The sequence below is a fragment of the Balaenoptera acutorostrata genome, chromosome 13 (assembly GCF_949987535.1).
Source record: "Balaenoptera acutorostrata chromosome 13, mBalAcu1.1, whole genome shotgun sequence".
Lineage (NCBI taxonomy): Eukaryota > Metazoa > Chordata > Mammalia > Artiodactyla > Balaenopteridae > Balaenoptera > Balaenoptera acutorostrata.
Window position 1 is genome coordinate 34,058,768 of NC_080076.1, and position 17,004 is coordinate 34,075,771.

At 34.4% G+C, this 17,004-nt stretch overlaps 1 protein-coding gene across 1 annotated transcript in view; it reads left to right on the top strand.

The window, feature by feature from the left end:
• The window catches only part of RIT2 (Ras like without CAAX 2), a 542,835-nt gene that overhangs the window by 70,580 nt on the left and 455,251 nt on the right, over positions 1-17,004 (top strand).

The following is a 17,004-nucleotide window of genomic DNA, read 5'->3' on the forward strand; positions in this document are numbered from 1 at the left end:
GATATAACAACTGTAAATATTTATGCACCTAACATAGGAACACCTCAGTACTTAAGGCAAATACTAACAGCCACAAAAGGGGAAATCAACAGTAACACAATAATAGTAGGGGACTTTAACACCTCACTTTCACCAATGGACAGATCATACAAAATGAAAATAAATAAGGAAAAACAAGTTTTAAATGATACATTAAGAAAGATGGACTTAATTGATATTTATAAGACATTCCATCCAAAAGCAACACAATACACATTCTCCTCAAGTTCTCATGGAACATTCTCCAGGATAGATCATATCTTGGGTCACAATCAAGCCTTGGTAAAGCTAAGAAAATTGAAATCATATCAAATGTCTTTTCTGACCACAATGCTATGAGACTACATATCAATTACAGGAAAAAAAAAAAACAGTAAAAAATACAAACACATGGAAGCTAAACAGTATACTACTAAATAACCAAGAGATCACTGAAGAAAGCAAAGAGGAAATCAAAAATACCTAGAAACAAGTGACAATGAAAACACAACGACCAAAACGTATGGGATGCAGCAAAAGCACTTCTAAGAGGGAAGTTTAAAGCAATACAATCCTACCTCAAGAAACAAGAAACATCTCAAATAAACAACCTGACCTTACACCTAAAGCAATTAGAGAAAGAAGAACAAAAAAACCCCAAAGTTAGCAGAAGGAAAGAAATCATAAAGGTCTGTTCAGAAATAACTGAAAAAGAAATGATAACAAAGATCAATAAAACTAAAAGCTGGTTCTGAGAGAAGATAAACAAAAATTGATAAACCATTAGCCAGACTCATCAAGAAAAAAAGGGAGAAGACTCAAATCAATAGAATTAGAAATGAAAAAGGAGAAGTAACAACTGACCCTGCAGAAATACAAAGGATCATGAGAGATTACTACAAGCAACTATAGGTCAATAAAATGGACAACCCGGAAGAAATGGACAAATTCTTATAAATGCACAACCTTCTGAAACTGAACCAGGAAGAAATAGAAAATATAAACAGATCAATCACAGCACTGAAATTGAAACTGTGATGAAAAATCTTCCAACTAACAAAAGCCCAGGACTAGACGGCCCCACAGGAGAATTCTATCAAACTTTTAGAGAAGAGCTAACACCTATCCTTCTCAAACTCTTCCAAATTATAGCAGAGGGAGGAAAACTCCCACACTCATTCTACAAGGTCACCATCACCCTGATACCAAAATCAGACAAAATTGTCAGAATAACAGAAAACTACAGGCCAATATCACTGATGAACTTAGATGTAAAAATCCTCAACAAAATACTAACCAACAGAATCCAACAGCACATTAAAAGGATCATACACCATGATCAAGTGGGGTTTATCCCAGGAATGCAAGGATTCTTCAATATACACAAATCTATCAATGTGATACACCATATGAAGAAACTGAAGGAGAAAATACACATAATCATCTCAATAGATGCAGAAAAAGCTATCAACAAAATTCAACACCCATTTATGATAAAAACCCTCCAGAAAGTAGGCATAGAGGGAACTTACCTCAACATAATAAAGGAAATATAAAACAAACCCACAGCCAGCATCATTCTCAATGGTAAAAAACTGAAAACTTTTCCACAAGGATCAGGAACAAGACAAGGTTGCCCACTCTCACCGCTATTATTCAACATAGTTTTGGAAGTTTTAGCCACAGCAGTCAGAGAAGAACAAGAAATAAAAGGAATTCAAGTTGGAAAAGAAGTAAAAGTGTCACTGTATGCAGATGACATGATACTATAGTTAGAGAATCCATCCTAAAGATGTTACCAGAAAACTGCTGGAGCTAATCCATGAATTTGGTAAAGTAGCAAGATACAAAGTTCATGCACAGAAATCTCTTGCATTCCTATATACTAATGATGAAAAATCTGAAAAAGAAATTAAGGAAACACTACCATTTACCACTGCCACAAAAAGAATAAAATACCTAGGAATAAACCTACCTAAGGAGTCAAAAGAACTGTATGCAGAAAATTATGAGACACTGATGAAAGAAATTAAAGATGATACAAATAGATGGAGAGATATACCATGTTCCTGGATTGGAAGGATCAACATTGTGAAAATGACTCTACTAACCAAAGCAATCTACAGATTGAACTCAATCCCTATCAAACTACCACTGGCATTTTTCAGAGAACTAGAAAAAAATATTTCACAATGTGTATGGAATCACAAAAGAACCCGAATAGCCAAAGCAATCTTGAGAAAGAAAAACGGAGTTGGAGGGATCAGGCTCCCTGACTTCAGACTCTACTACAAATCTACAGTAATCAAGACAGTATGGTACTGGCACAAAAAAAGAAATATAGATCAATGGAACAGGATAGAAAGCCCAGAGATAAACCCATGCACATGTGGTCACCTTATCTTTCATAAAGGAGGCAAGAATATCTAATGGAGAAATGACAGCCTCTTCAGTAAGTGGTGCTTGGAAAACTGGACAGCTACATGTAAAAGAATGAAATTAGAACACTTCCTAACACCATACACAAAAATAAACTCAAAATGGATTAAAGACCTAAACGTAATGCCAGACACTATAAAACTCTTAGAGGAAAACATAAGCAGAGCACTCTATGACATTAACCACCGCAAGATCGTTTTTGATTCAACTCCTAGAGAAATGGAAATAAAAACAAAAATAAACAAATGGGACATAATGAAACTTAAAATCTTTTCCACACAAAGGAAACCATAAATAAAATGAAAAGACAACCCTCAGAATGGGAGAAAATGTTTGCAAATGAAACAACTGACAAAGCATTAATCTCCAAAATTTACAAGTAGATCATGCAGCTCAATATCAAAAAAAAACAAACAAGTCAATCCAAAAAAGGGCAGAAGGCCTAAATAGACATTTCTCCAAAGAGATTGCCAACAAACATATGAAAGAAGGCTCAACATCACTAATCATTGGAGAAATGCAAATCAAAACTACAATGAGGTGTCACCTCATACCAGTCAGAATGGTCATCATTAAAAAATCTACAAGCAATAAATGCTGGAGAGGGTGTGGAGAAAAGGGAACCCTCTTGCACTGTTGGTGGGAGTGTAAATTGATACAGCCACTCTGGAGAACAGTATGGAGATTCCTTATAATCTATAAATAGAACTACCACACGACTCAGCAATCCCACTACTGGGCATATACCCTGAGAAAACCATAATTCAAAAAGTGTCATGTTCAAAAAAATAAAATATTGTGTCAATGTTAAAAAAAGAAAAAAAATTGTCATGTACCACAATGTTCACTGCAGCTCTATATACAATAGCCAGGATATGGAAGCAACCTAAGTGTCCTTAGACAGATGAATGGATAAAGAAGATGTGGTACATATATACAATGGAACAGTACTCAGCCATAAAAAGTAATGAAATTGAGTAATTTGTAGTGAGGTGGATGGACCTAGAGTCTGTCATACAGAGTGAAGTAAGTCAGAAAGAGAAAAACAAATACCATACGCTAACACATATATATGGAGTCTAAAAGAAAAAAAAAAAATTCTGAAGAACCTAGGGGCAGGACAGGAATAAAGACACAGACGTAGAGAATGGACTTGAGGACATGGGGAAGAGGAAGAGTAAGCTGGGATGAAGTGAGAGAGTGGAATGGACATATATACACTACCAAATATAAAAAAGATAGCTACTGTGAGGCAGCCGCATAGCACAGGGAGATCAGCTTGGTGCTTTGTTTCCATCTAGAGATGTGGGATAGGGAAGGTGGGAGGGAGATACAAGAGGGAGGAGATATGGGAATATATGTATATGTATAGCAAATTCACTTTTTTATAAAGCAGAAACTAACACACCATTGTAAATCAATTATACTCCAATAGAGATGTTAAAAAATGTTTTTTAACACAATGTGAACTCTAAAAAACAAATATATATATTTGAAGAAATTATGCTGAAAACTTCCTAAGGAAGGAAGCAGATATCTTCATAGAGGAAGCATGGGGTTGGGGTGTTCCCAAACAAGATGAACCCAAACAAACCCACACCAAGACACATCATAATTAAAATGGCAAAAGTTAAACAGAGGTTACTAATGGCAGTGGGAGAAAAGCAAAGAGTCAGTTACAATGGAACCCCCATAAAGCTATCAGCTGATTCCTCTGAAGAAATATTGCAGGCCAGAAGGGAGTGGCATGATATATTCAAAGTCCTGAAAGGGAAAAATACCCTGGAACCTAAGATACTCTACCCAGATAGATTATCATTTAGAGTAGAAAGAGAGATAAAGAATTTCTCAGACAAGCAAGAATTAAAGAATACAGCAGTACTAAACATAACCTAAAAGAACTATTGAAGGGTCTTCTCTAAATAGAAAAGAAGCAAAAATCTACAGGAAAGGGAAAATCACAATAGGAAAGGCAAATATATAAAAGAATGGAAGATCATTTAAATAAGCCAGAACATATATTTAAAAAAAAATGTAATAGCAATTATAAGTACAATCAACAGCAAAAGGATAAACATGAAAATGTAAAATAGGACATCAAAATCACAAAGTGTGGGGGAGAGGAATAAAAAAGTGGACCTCAGCATGTGTTTGAACATATACAACTATCAATCTAAAGCAGGTAGATATAGGTATGGGGTAGCATACTTGAAAACCAAGGTAACCACAAATAAAAATCATACAATAGACTTACAAAAACCCAAAAGAAAGGAACTCAAACATAATATAAAAGAAAACTATCAAACCACAAAAAAGAAGCAATGAACAAAGAAAAACTACAAAATTAACTAGAAAACAAATTTTAAAATGGTAATAAGTATACAACTATCAATAATTACTTTAAATGTAAATAGACTAAAAGCTCCAATCAAAAGAAAACAGTGGTAGATTGAATAAAAAAAAATAAGGACCTACAATAATATGCTGCATATAAGAGACTCATTTCAGGGCAAAAAACACAGATTTAAAGTGATGGGATGGAAAAAATATATTTCATGCAAATGGAAATAATAAGACAGTGGGAGTAGCAATACTCAAAGTCCATAAAGAAAGATGAAGAAGCACATTATATAATAATAAAAGGATCAAAAACAAAAAAGAATAGTACACTTGTTAACATATATGCACTTAACATAGGAACACATAAATATATAAAGCAAAAATTCACAAACATAAATGGAGAAATTGACAGGAACACAAAAATAGAAGACTTCAACACACCACTGACATCCATGGACAGATGCTCCAGACAGAATGTCAGTAAGGCAACAGAGATCCTAAATTACACAATACACCTGTTGGACTTCAAAAAAAAAAGAAAGAAAGAAAGAAAAAAAGTATAAACATTCTTTTTAAGCATGCATGAAATAGACCACATACTAAGACACAAAACAAGTATCAACAAATTTAAGCGAATAGAAATTATTTCAAGTATCTTACCTGACCACAATTGTATGAAACTAGAAATAAACCACAAGAAATGATGGGGGAAGAAAATGAACACATAGAGGTCAAATGACATGTTACTAAAAAACCAATGGGTCAGTGATAATGTCAAAGAGGAAATCAGGAAACACCTCAAAACAAATGGCAATTAGAACACATCTCTATAAAATATGCAGAAAAAGCAGTTCTAAGAGGCAAGTTCATAGTGATACAGACCTTCCTGAAGAAACAACAAAAATCTCAAACAACTCAACTTATCACCTAAAAGAATTGGAAAAAAACAAAACAATCAAAATGTAAAGTCAACAGCAGAGGAAGGAATAAAGACCAGAGAGGAAATAAGTGAAATGGAGATTTAAAAAATAGAAAAGATCAGTAAAACCATGAGCTGCTTTTGTTGAAAAGATAAACAAAATCAACAAACATCTGGCCAAGTTCACCGAGAAGAAAAGAAATAGGACCCCAATAAACCAAACAAGTAATGAAAGAAGAGAAATAACTACTGATACCACCAAAATATGAAATAACATAAGAGAATATTATGAACAGTTATATGCCAACAAATTGGACAACATAGAAGAAATGGACAAATTTCAAGAAACAGATAATTTGAACAGACCAATCTCTAGAAGTGAAAAAGAATCTGTAATTTTAAAAACTCCCTGTAAAAAAAAGGTCAGGATCAGATGGCTTCAACTTAGGAATTCTACCAAACATAGAAAGAACTTATACCTATCCTTCTTAAACTATTCCAAATATTGAAGAGGAATGAACACTTTTGAACTCATGCTACAAGGCCAATATCACCCTGATATCAAAACCAGACAAAGATATCATAAAAAAGAAAATTAGAGGCCAATATCTTTGATGAATATAGACTGAAAAATTCTCAACAAAATATTAGCAAAACAAATCCAACAATAAATAGAAAAGTTCATATACCATGATCAAGTTGGATTCATTGCAGTGTCACAAGGATGGTTCACCACATACAAATCAATCAATGTGATAAACCACATCAATAAAAGAAAAGACAAAAACCATATGATTATCTCAATAAACACAGAAAAAGCATTTAGTAAAATTCAACATCCATTCATGATAAAAATTTTCTCCAAAGTGAGTATAGAGGGAACATATCTCAACATAATAGTGATTTATGGTAAGCCCACAGCTAACATAATAGTCAACATTGAAAACCTGAAGACTTCCTGCTAAATTTAGAAACAAGACAAAGATGCCCAATCTCACCACTTCTATTCAACGTGGTATTGGAAGTGCTAGCCACAGCAGACAAGAAAAAGAAATAAAAGGTATCCAAATTGGAAGGGAAGAGGTAAAACTGTCACTCTTCACAAATGACATTATACTGTATATAGAGAATTCTAAAGACTCCACACAAAACCTATTAGAACTAATAAATGAATTTAGCAAGGTAGCAGGATACAAGATTAATATACAGAAATCTATTGCATTTCTTTACACCAAGAACTGAAATATCAGAAAGAGGAAGTAAAACAAAACAATCCTGTATAAAATCAAGAAAAAGTAAAAAGAGTAAAAAAACTAGAAATAAACTTAACCAAGGAGTTGAAAGACCTATATGCTGAAAACTATAAAACATTGGTAAAGAAAACTGAAGAAGATTCAAAGAAATGGAAAGATACCTTAAGCTCTTGGGCTGGAAGAATTAATATTGTTAAAATGGCCAAACTACCCAAAGCAATCTACAAATTTAACACGATCCCAATCAAAACACCCATGCCATTTTTCACAGAATTAAAACAAATAATACTACAATTTATGTGGACGCGCAAAAGGTCCAAAATTTCCAAAACAATCCTCAGGAAAAAAAAACAAAGCTGGATGCATAACCCATCCAGACTTCAGACTGTATTACAAAGCTACAGTAATCAAAACATGGTATTGGCACAAAAGCAGGCATATAGATTAAAGGAGTAGAATACAGAGCCCAGAAATAAACCCACACACCTATGACAAAGGAGGCAAGAATGTACAATGGACACAGTCTCTTCAGCAAGTGGTAAAGAGAAAGCTGGACAGCTACATGTAAAACAAAATTAGAGCATTCCTTCACACCATAAACAAAATAAACCCCAAATGGTTTAAATATTAAATTTAAGGCAAGACACCATAAAATTCCCAGAAGAAAACATGGACTAAACATTCTCAGACATGAATTGTAGCAATATTTTCTTAGGCCAATCTCCAAAGGCAAAAGAAATAAAAGCAAAAGTAAACAAATGAGGCCTAATCAAAATTAAAAGCTTTTGCATAGCAAAGGAAACCATGAACAAAATGAAAAGACAACATATAGAATGGGAGAAAATGTTTGCAAAGGATGCAACCAACAAGCAGTTATTATCCAAAATATACAAAGAGCTCATATAATTCAATATCAACAAAACATACAACCCAATCAAAAAAATAGGCAGAAGACCTAAATTGATGTTTCTCCATAGAAGACATACATATGGTCAACAGGCACATGAAAATATTCTCAACATTGCAAATTATTAGAGAAATGTAAATCAGAACCACAATGAGGTATCCCCTCACCACAGTCAGAATGGCTATCATCAAAATGTGTTCAAATAATAAATGCTGGAGAGGGTGTGGAGAAAAAGGATCCTTCCTATACTGTTGGTGGGAATGTCAATTATTACACCCACTATGGAAAAAAGTATGGCTGTTCCTTAAAAAACTAAACATAGAGCTACAATACAATCCAGTGATCCCATTCCTGAGCATATATTCAAAAAATATGAAAACACTAATTTGAAAAGATACATGCAACCCAATGTTTATAGCAGCATTTTTACAATAGCCAAAACATGTAAACAACCTAAGTGCCCAACCAACAGAACATTGGTTTAAGAATATATATATATATACAATGGACTATTACTCAGCCTTAAGAAAGAATGAAACATTGACATTTGCAGCAACATGGATAGACCTAGAGAATATCACACTAAGTGATGTAAGTCAGAGAAACACAAATACATGATATTACTTATGTGGAATCTAAAAAATAATACAATCCAATCTATATAAAAAACAGAAACAGTTTCACAGACATAGAAAGCAAACTTATGGTTACCAATGGGAAAAGGGAGGGGGGAAGGATAAATTAGAAGTATGGGATTAATAAATACAAACTACTATACATAAAATAGATAAGCAAAATAGATTTACTGTATAGCCCAGGGTATTATATTCAATATCTTGTAATAACTTATAATGGAAAATAATCTGAAATATACATATATATATGAATCACTTTGCTGTACATCTGAAACTAACACAATTGTGTAAATCAACTATATTTCAATTAAAAAAATGTAATAGACATTATGACAGGATGGTGTGCACAATGGCCATAAGATAAGTGAAGGGCTGTTAGAGAAAAAAGACTTGCTATGCTGCTCATGTCACAATTTAAACCCAAAAGGTGTTACATGAATCATTATAGTGTAAAGCTAGTTAGTGTTCAACAATGGACTAGAACTTGATTCGCCTGACAATACAGTATTCTCACTAAAAATATAATAAAGATGAAACAGATAGGATATCAAGTTACAACAGGCCAAAGAAACTCAATGTGAAGCAGTTTTTCCTTGGGATAGAAGCTGTCCGACAACAAAATGTCACAGAGGAATGTGTTCAAAGGGGGCTTCCCTGGTGACATAGTGGTTAAGAATCCACCTGCCAATGCAGGGGACACAGGTTCGATCCCTGGTCCAGGAAGATCCCACATGTCATGGAGCAACTAAGCCCATGTGCCACAACTACTGAGACTGCACTCTAGAGCCCATGCACCACAACTACTGAAGCCCGCACGCCTAGAGCCCATGTTCCACAAGAGAAGCCACCTCAATGAGAAGCCCGCACACTGCAATGAAGAGTAGCCCCCACTTGCCACAACTAGAGAAAGCCCGCCTGTATCAACGAAGACCCAACGCAGCCAAAAAAAAAAAAAAATGTTCAAGGAAATGCTTTGGCCATCTTGTCAGAGAGATGAATGAAGAATTTCTGCCCCAACTGAGTTTGAACTAGATGCTATTAGCTACTGTAGGGGAGCGAACTTGTCAACCAAAATTGTCTCTTTGGCATGAGGATTATTTTGAGTTGAAAAAAATCAAGGCCCAAAAGTCTTAGGAAGAAACTTTGATCTTCACCCTAACCGACTAAGGAATATAGATAGAGGAACTGTTCCAGGAAAGGAGTTATCACCATAGATGACTATAGTATGAATTGAGTGTGGTAGACAGGAAGGAACCTAAGAAAGTCTGTTAAAATTTCTCTCTATGTCCCATTGTCTCTGCATGACCCAGCAAAATTTTGTTTACAAACATTTGCTTCTGTATCTCCATGTAAATTGCCTTCCTCCCCTTTGAGTTCCCAAACCACTACCCCCAACCTCCTTTTTTGGCTTTAAATGAAGATGGCATATAAGGTGAAGATTTCAGCCATTTTGGAGAGTTACTCAGTTTTTCTGGGTCTCTCCCATGTATACATGTTATTAAATTTTGTTTGACCCTCTCCTGTCTAATGTTAATTTAATTCTTAGACCAGCCAGATGAATCTAGAAAAGTAGAGGATAACTTCTTCCTCTCCAACACTACCCTTCCTTATTCAATATTATAGAATCTTACCCCTTCTTGGGGTAATATTCTATAATAAACATCTACATATGCACAAGCAGAATTTTGTCTTCTCAACAGCTGCCTGTAGAAAGCACTCTTACAGGTCTTCTTTACTTCTTGTCATCCCATACCTGGGCTTTCTCTAATAGTATTTGTGAAAAAGCAGAAATTATAGGTCATATCAGATTTGACTGAAGATTTTAGATTGAGCCTCTTAAAAATAAACTACTGAATCTTTGATGTTATTTTGAAAATTTAATGTCCTATTGTCTACTACAAACTGGCACTTGCCCATTGGCACTTGCCATCTGCCTCTACAAGGATTAAATCATGTGCTGCTGCAGCTGCTGACTTTTAACACCCACTGAAAGGAATTCAGGGTGGAGAGCAGAAATGAGGTACTCTGTGCTCTGGGAAAAACTGGCAGAACAGTTCTTCAGACAGATATTTTCAGAAGACGATTTTATGAGCCCAGTTCTTATATCTCCTCATATCTAGAAAAGCACTAAAATCCTTCATGGTGACATCTGCTCCTTGTGACTAGCAGTAACCTTCACAAGACTAGCAGAAAACTTCTGCAAAAAATATGTGCTTGATTTCATGTACTCCCCCTTCACCAAAATCACATATATACTGACATTTCCCCCTGCCTCTTTGGAGCAGTTTCTCAGAGATATCTGAGATTCTGTCTCCCAGGTTATAGTCCTAATTTTGCCACAAATAAAACTTACCTCACAGCTCTCATGTTGTGATTATTTTTCAAGTCAACACTCTACAAAAGTAATTCATCCTATCTATGAATATGTCCACACATGCATCTCAAGATGTGTGGGTATTTGTATGGCAGAGCAGTCAGTAGTTCACAGGCTGGAGGCAGACAGACCTCTTGCTTTGGATCTGGGTTTTTATCTGGCTCTGCTTTCCACTAGCTAAGCACAAATTTCAGTCCCCTCCCTTGGTAAATAAGATGTCATTGTTTGTCTCAGAGAACTGATGAGAGGATTAAAAAAAAAAAAAAACACTTTATGTAAAGATCTTAAAATGTCTGAAAAGTATTAAGAACTCAAATGGTTATGATAATTTTTATTATCACTCAGGAAAAAAAGATAAAATCCAGATAAGCCTCCATGTGATCCAGTAGCTCAGCAATGTACTCAGAGTTGCAAAAAGAAGGAGTGAGAGTCTACACTCTAAATTCTGGATTTCCCTTAGTTTTTAACTATGCCCAACCCTTTCTGGTTACAGGAATCTTCCTGCCTTCTTTAGAATCATGACTACAGATATTTCTCCAAATATCTACAGGGCTTGTTCTTTTACCTCTTTTAGGGCTTTAATCAAATGTTCTCTTCTCTAAGAGACTTTCTCTGATGACTGCCCCATTCTCAACTTCAGGTCTCTCCTTAGCACTTACCATAATCCAATATGATTTATATTATTCTTTTCTTTTTTTCCTTACTATCTATTTCTTATCACCCTTATCCCCTCCCCCCACCACACAAACCTAATTAGAACATAAACTATGTAGAGTGGGGATTTTGTTTTTTCTATTCTGTTTGCTGTTGCTATATCCCAAGCTTGACATATAGTATATGCTCAATAAATACTTATTGACTAGAAAAGTATCAATTTTAGGGAAAGAAGGCTATAGCTATGCAGCTCAAGTAGAAGGGCATCTCATAGCCACCTTAATTGAACTGCAGAAATCAGAGTCAGCACTTTGGAGACTGCCCTATTTCTGCCACTATCCTGTATATTTAGGTTTCACTATTTTAAGCTCTTTGTAAGGAAGAAATAATATATTCTCAGAATCCAAATAGTGTGAAGCTGTAAGTAAAACAATATAAAGCAGGAGAAATGAATAGAAGTTAGATATGATCAGAAAAAGGAACCTTTCTAGGAATGCCAACAACACTCTAAAGTCAGAACTATGTTTAATTGTCCTTCATCTCAGCTCATTTCTATTGAATTGGCTTCATGTTAAAAATGATGCTCACTATTGCAGGATTTTACAAATATCATTTTATTCACTAAAGCCAAATAGGAAATGAGGTTTGGATTTATACAAAATTCAATCATCTTCAAAAAGCCCATTTTCTCTCCTTTCCTTTATGTCTAGTGCAGTCTGAAAAAAACTAAGGCATATTGATAAGACTGACAGAGTTCTTAGACAAAGTGGGGAGTGGGGGACAGAATGAAACTTCATGGCAAGAGGTGAGGAGGCAGCAATTCTGAATGATGATTCCAATGAAAATTCCAATTATGATTAAATTATGCTGAAAATAATATGTGTGTATATTTAGGCTGAATAACTGCATGCTTTAAATTGTGTGCCTCAAGGCAGAATTCAATTTAATTTCCTATAAAAAGCTAGTCTTTTACAAATATAAGATATGTATGTATTGAGTATGCTCAAGATTGGCTATATCAAAGCCTCTTACAGTTTCTGAACTAGTTAAACATTAACATTTACAAAAGAGTCAATTTCTTGTAAAGGAATTTATTCATAGACACAGAAGAAAAGAAAATGTCAGCAAACTGTTGTCACCATAACCCCTGTTCATAGCCCTTCATGAGAGGACAAACTAATATTTTATTGCTTGTATCATATAGATTGGTGTGAAGGAATGCATTTTTCACGGTAATTGTGGTCAAATTAGAAGTAAAAGAGGGAGAGGAAATTTAAAATTAAATATACTCAGGGAATATGTAAGCATGATTACAAAACATGATATATTGGTGTATGAACAACAACCACAAAACTAAGAATGATAAATAATTGAAGACATTTTGGTGCTATGTCTTAAAAAGAGCTTTAAGGCACAGAACAATAAGGGACAATGCACAGTTCTGGATAGGATCCTAGTTTAGACAAATTACTATGAAGGACATTTTAGTAATCACTGGGGCATTTTGAAATGAGTCTGAATTTTAGATGAAAGAAACATTTACTGAAGTGGAAAGATGGAAATTATTAGCTGAAAAAGTTGTTAGACAACAGTATGTACAGTGTGATCTAATTTTTGCTTAAAAATACATACACAAGTTGGAGCCAACATTCCCTGGTTCCACCAGGACTGACACTAAGCAATGGGTGGCCGGGTTGTCATCTGACTAGGAAGGCAGGGGCATTAAATTCTGTCAATTATGCAATCCCTTCCCTTTCTCTTCAGATAATTAAGCACGGACCATTGGAGAGTCCAACACAAAAGTCACACTTCTGTAAGTTAGAAATAGCAATTTACTACTCTAAGGTCACTTTAAAAATTCAGATACTTATAGTATCTGTTAAAACATGCCAAGGGGGTGGTGAGTAGCATAGTGTAGAAAGAAGAGGGGACTGAGGTGTAAAAGAGGGACTTGCAGAGAAGCACCATGCTTTATTCTTACTCTCCATAGTGCCTAATCCCTAGAAAGTGCTCAACAAATGATGAAAGAAAAAATAAGTGGATGTGAAAATATATTTTTCTTCTACCTTTCTTTTTTCTATAGTATTAATTCCATTAAGAGATTAATTACCTACCACCTTGGAAGATATGGGAGGTTGCAAAAAGCCTGAGAAAATGAGATTCAGAATAAGCAGATGTAATGTAAAAACAGAAATTTTGAGAAGGTAAAGTTTTGTGGAAGAAACCAGCATAGGGGAAAAATTCCCAGTGTCCTCTGACCAAAAACTAGATGACCAATTCAACTTGCTAGTTGGCTGGAGTTGATGACTATCTTGCTAACTGATTGTTTTGTTTTTTACTGTAACATTATGTTTGTAATTTCCTGAGGGCTTGAAGGGCTTCCTTCCATTTACCTCTAAAAGTGATGTTTTATTTCCTTTATGCAATCCTGTAATAGACATAAAAAGCTCAAAAGAATTCTTAGCCCTAAATAATTGGCTGAATTTTTAACTCTGACAACAATATTAGGAGCAGATTGATCTGGAAAAAAAAAATAGAAGATAGATCCCAATTCTGCAATTTTCTTGATGAATTGCTGAGGAATAAAACTACCAACAATTGGAATACGTAGAGGTATGAAGAAATATTCTGAAAACTGAACATTCTTTTGATAATTGTCTGATTTGAAGGGAGACTAAGTGTGTGAACAAAAAAGGAACAGGCTATCCCAAACCCACCCTGTCATATTTTGAGTAGTAGACACATTTTACAGTCTGGTGAAGTTTATAGAGCCCCTCCTCAGAATAATGCTTTTAAACACATAAAATAAAGGAGATGAATTTGCAAAGGAAACCAATTATATTGAAATACATTTATCATAGTATTAATAAATGTGATACAGTAATGTAAATGCTTCTTTAACATATTAAATAAGATTAACCAGAAGGAAAAATAACTGCTGTAATTTCAAAGTAGTGATAATCATTAGTGATACCTTGGGTTCTCTGCATAACTTGCAGATGATTTGAAAACTGTCTTTTCTATTTGTGACAAAGCATAGGTACTGTTAGTAGTGCTCCAGTTGGTTGACTATATTTATAATGGAACAAATAACAACTGTCAATTAGAGGTTAGTTAAAAATAAATATGTTCTCTTTTTGTTCCATTTAAATACATAGACTCAGTAAGTTGAGAACCCGTGATCTAGTTGCATTTATTTAGACCCATCCAGGGATAATACTATAGGTTAGAGTGTAAATAAAAATATGAGACTCTAATAATTCAGAGTTCTCAAATAAAATTAAGACTGACTGCAAGGCAGATTTGAAGAAAAGGATCTTTAGGAATTTTTAAAATATTTACTTCCAAATTTCAGAGGAACTGAGCCATTAAAGCAAGTCTCTAGATTAGAAATTCTCATTCTTCAAAATTACAATGGAATAAATTTTACATGATCTCTATCATTCAGATGGAGGAATCCAGAAAAGTATTGAGAAAAATAAACATTTTTATTTGAAGTGATATAAACCACAAGAAAATCTAATATTCTTATCATTTTCTACATTAAGTTGCTTCAGAGGCACTTTTTATACAAGTGTAACAAGAAAAAGTTAATTACAAGATCCTTCACAGTGTTTAAGGGGTGGTAAAACTGGCTGTATATGAAAAATAAGCTGATAAATATAAGACTGGCTTGCAATTGCAGGAAGCATGTGGACTGCTATAGCAATACCCAGATCTGTGGGCAGACATTTGACTGGATTACTGCTGTATTTCTCACAGCCATTATCATTCTATAAAAGAGTTGCTCTGGTGATTTTCAACTGAATATATTCATTATGTTGGAAAAATTTACTACATAATAGCTGGTGCACTTAATGGACACTGTGGTAAATAGGCAAATCATATTTTTCTATAAATAACATGATAAACAAAAAGACTGCTTCTCTTAATCCCTGCTACATTCACTCTAGTTAAAAGTACACCCTGTGTGACCTGAGAACAAACATGATTTTTTAGGTCAGCCCATGATTTTCATTTCTAAAATGGCACTTTATTGTTGGTATCTAAAACAGCCCTTGGCACTCAGGAACTAGTTTTATTGAGTTGAACTAAAATCATCACCCCTGTAATTTCATTTCTGCTTTGATATAAACGAAGAATTTAGAGGACAATATCAGGTTGTGTCCTATGTGAAGAAAAAGAAATTGTGCTTATAGTTTTCCTTTGCATTCTTAAATTTTCAGATCTTTGTGAAGAAATGATACTCTATTGATTATCAATTCCTGCTACCTCATTATGTCTATTTGACAGTGTGATGATATGCCTTCTTAAATATAGCTATGGAAAATTATTTCCCAGTTGAAGAAAACCTCCAATGGGAACAAGCAATGTGAATCATTGCTATAAACATTATTTCCTTTTTTTGTCTATTCAGTTAACACACATTTTTGAGAATTATTCTGGGTAATACTTTGTTCTAGCTGTAGGGATCTATGGAATTTACACTTTAGAAGAAACAAATATATCTAAGTATTACCTTGGTTACTTTATGAGGAATAGGCTGTTGGTGGGCTTTTTTTTTTTTTTTTTTTGTCCTACAAAAGCAAGGAGGTTGCTTAGATGGTGGAAACAAGTCAAGCCCAGTTGGGATTAAAGAGGTGCTGATAACTGGTTATATTTCCAAGTTAACTGAAATAACACTAAGGATCATTTAGAACAAGGTGAATTTAGGGAAGGTATGGAAGTTGCACAACCATGCAGACCAGATCCAACACAAATCAAAGCTTAGAGTCTACTTGAATCTCTCTTCTTTTTGTCTTCTGAACTTTCAAAACAGTAGTTATTTCAAAACAAGTTAATTATCACCTTGACAATTGTAATATCCCTTATATTCCTAAATTCTACTGAAGCTGCTTTTACAAATGTCATTTCAATTGCCAAACCAAATTATGGATTTTTACTGGCTTCTCAAATTGACCGCTGACCTGAACACCATGACACTATGTAGCCTGGTTCTCTATAAATATCTCTGATGACTGTCTCACTCATAGGCTCACCTATATTTTAATAAAATAATAAACATAAAACACTAAATGCTGGTGTTCTCCATGGTTCTGCTATTGCCAACAGCTTCTCTCACTATACAGTTTCCCAGAGAAGCCATATAGTCTATGGAGTCAGATTTCCTGAACTTCTTTCTGAGATTCAACCCTAGCTAGCTTTGTGACCTTGGGTCAGTTCCTCTCTTGACACCAATTCTCACTTTACTGGTCTGTAAAATGGGGATTTTACTAGTATTTACTCCATATATTTGTTGAGTGTTAAATGAGATAATTCATTTAAAGGACTTTGGAAAGAGCCTAGCCTCCTGTAATTGCTTAATAACTTGCACCTATCTTAAACATCAGCAGATTGTTAAACTATTAAATTTTTGAATCTTAAAACTGTATTTCTAAGCCATAGCTTTTGCCCAGGTTTCAGAT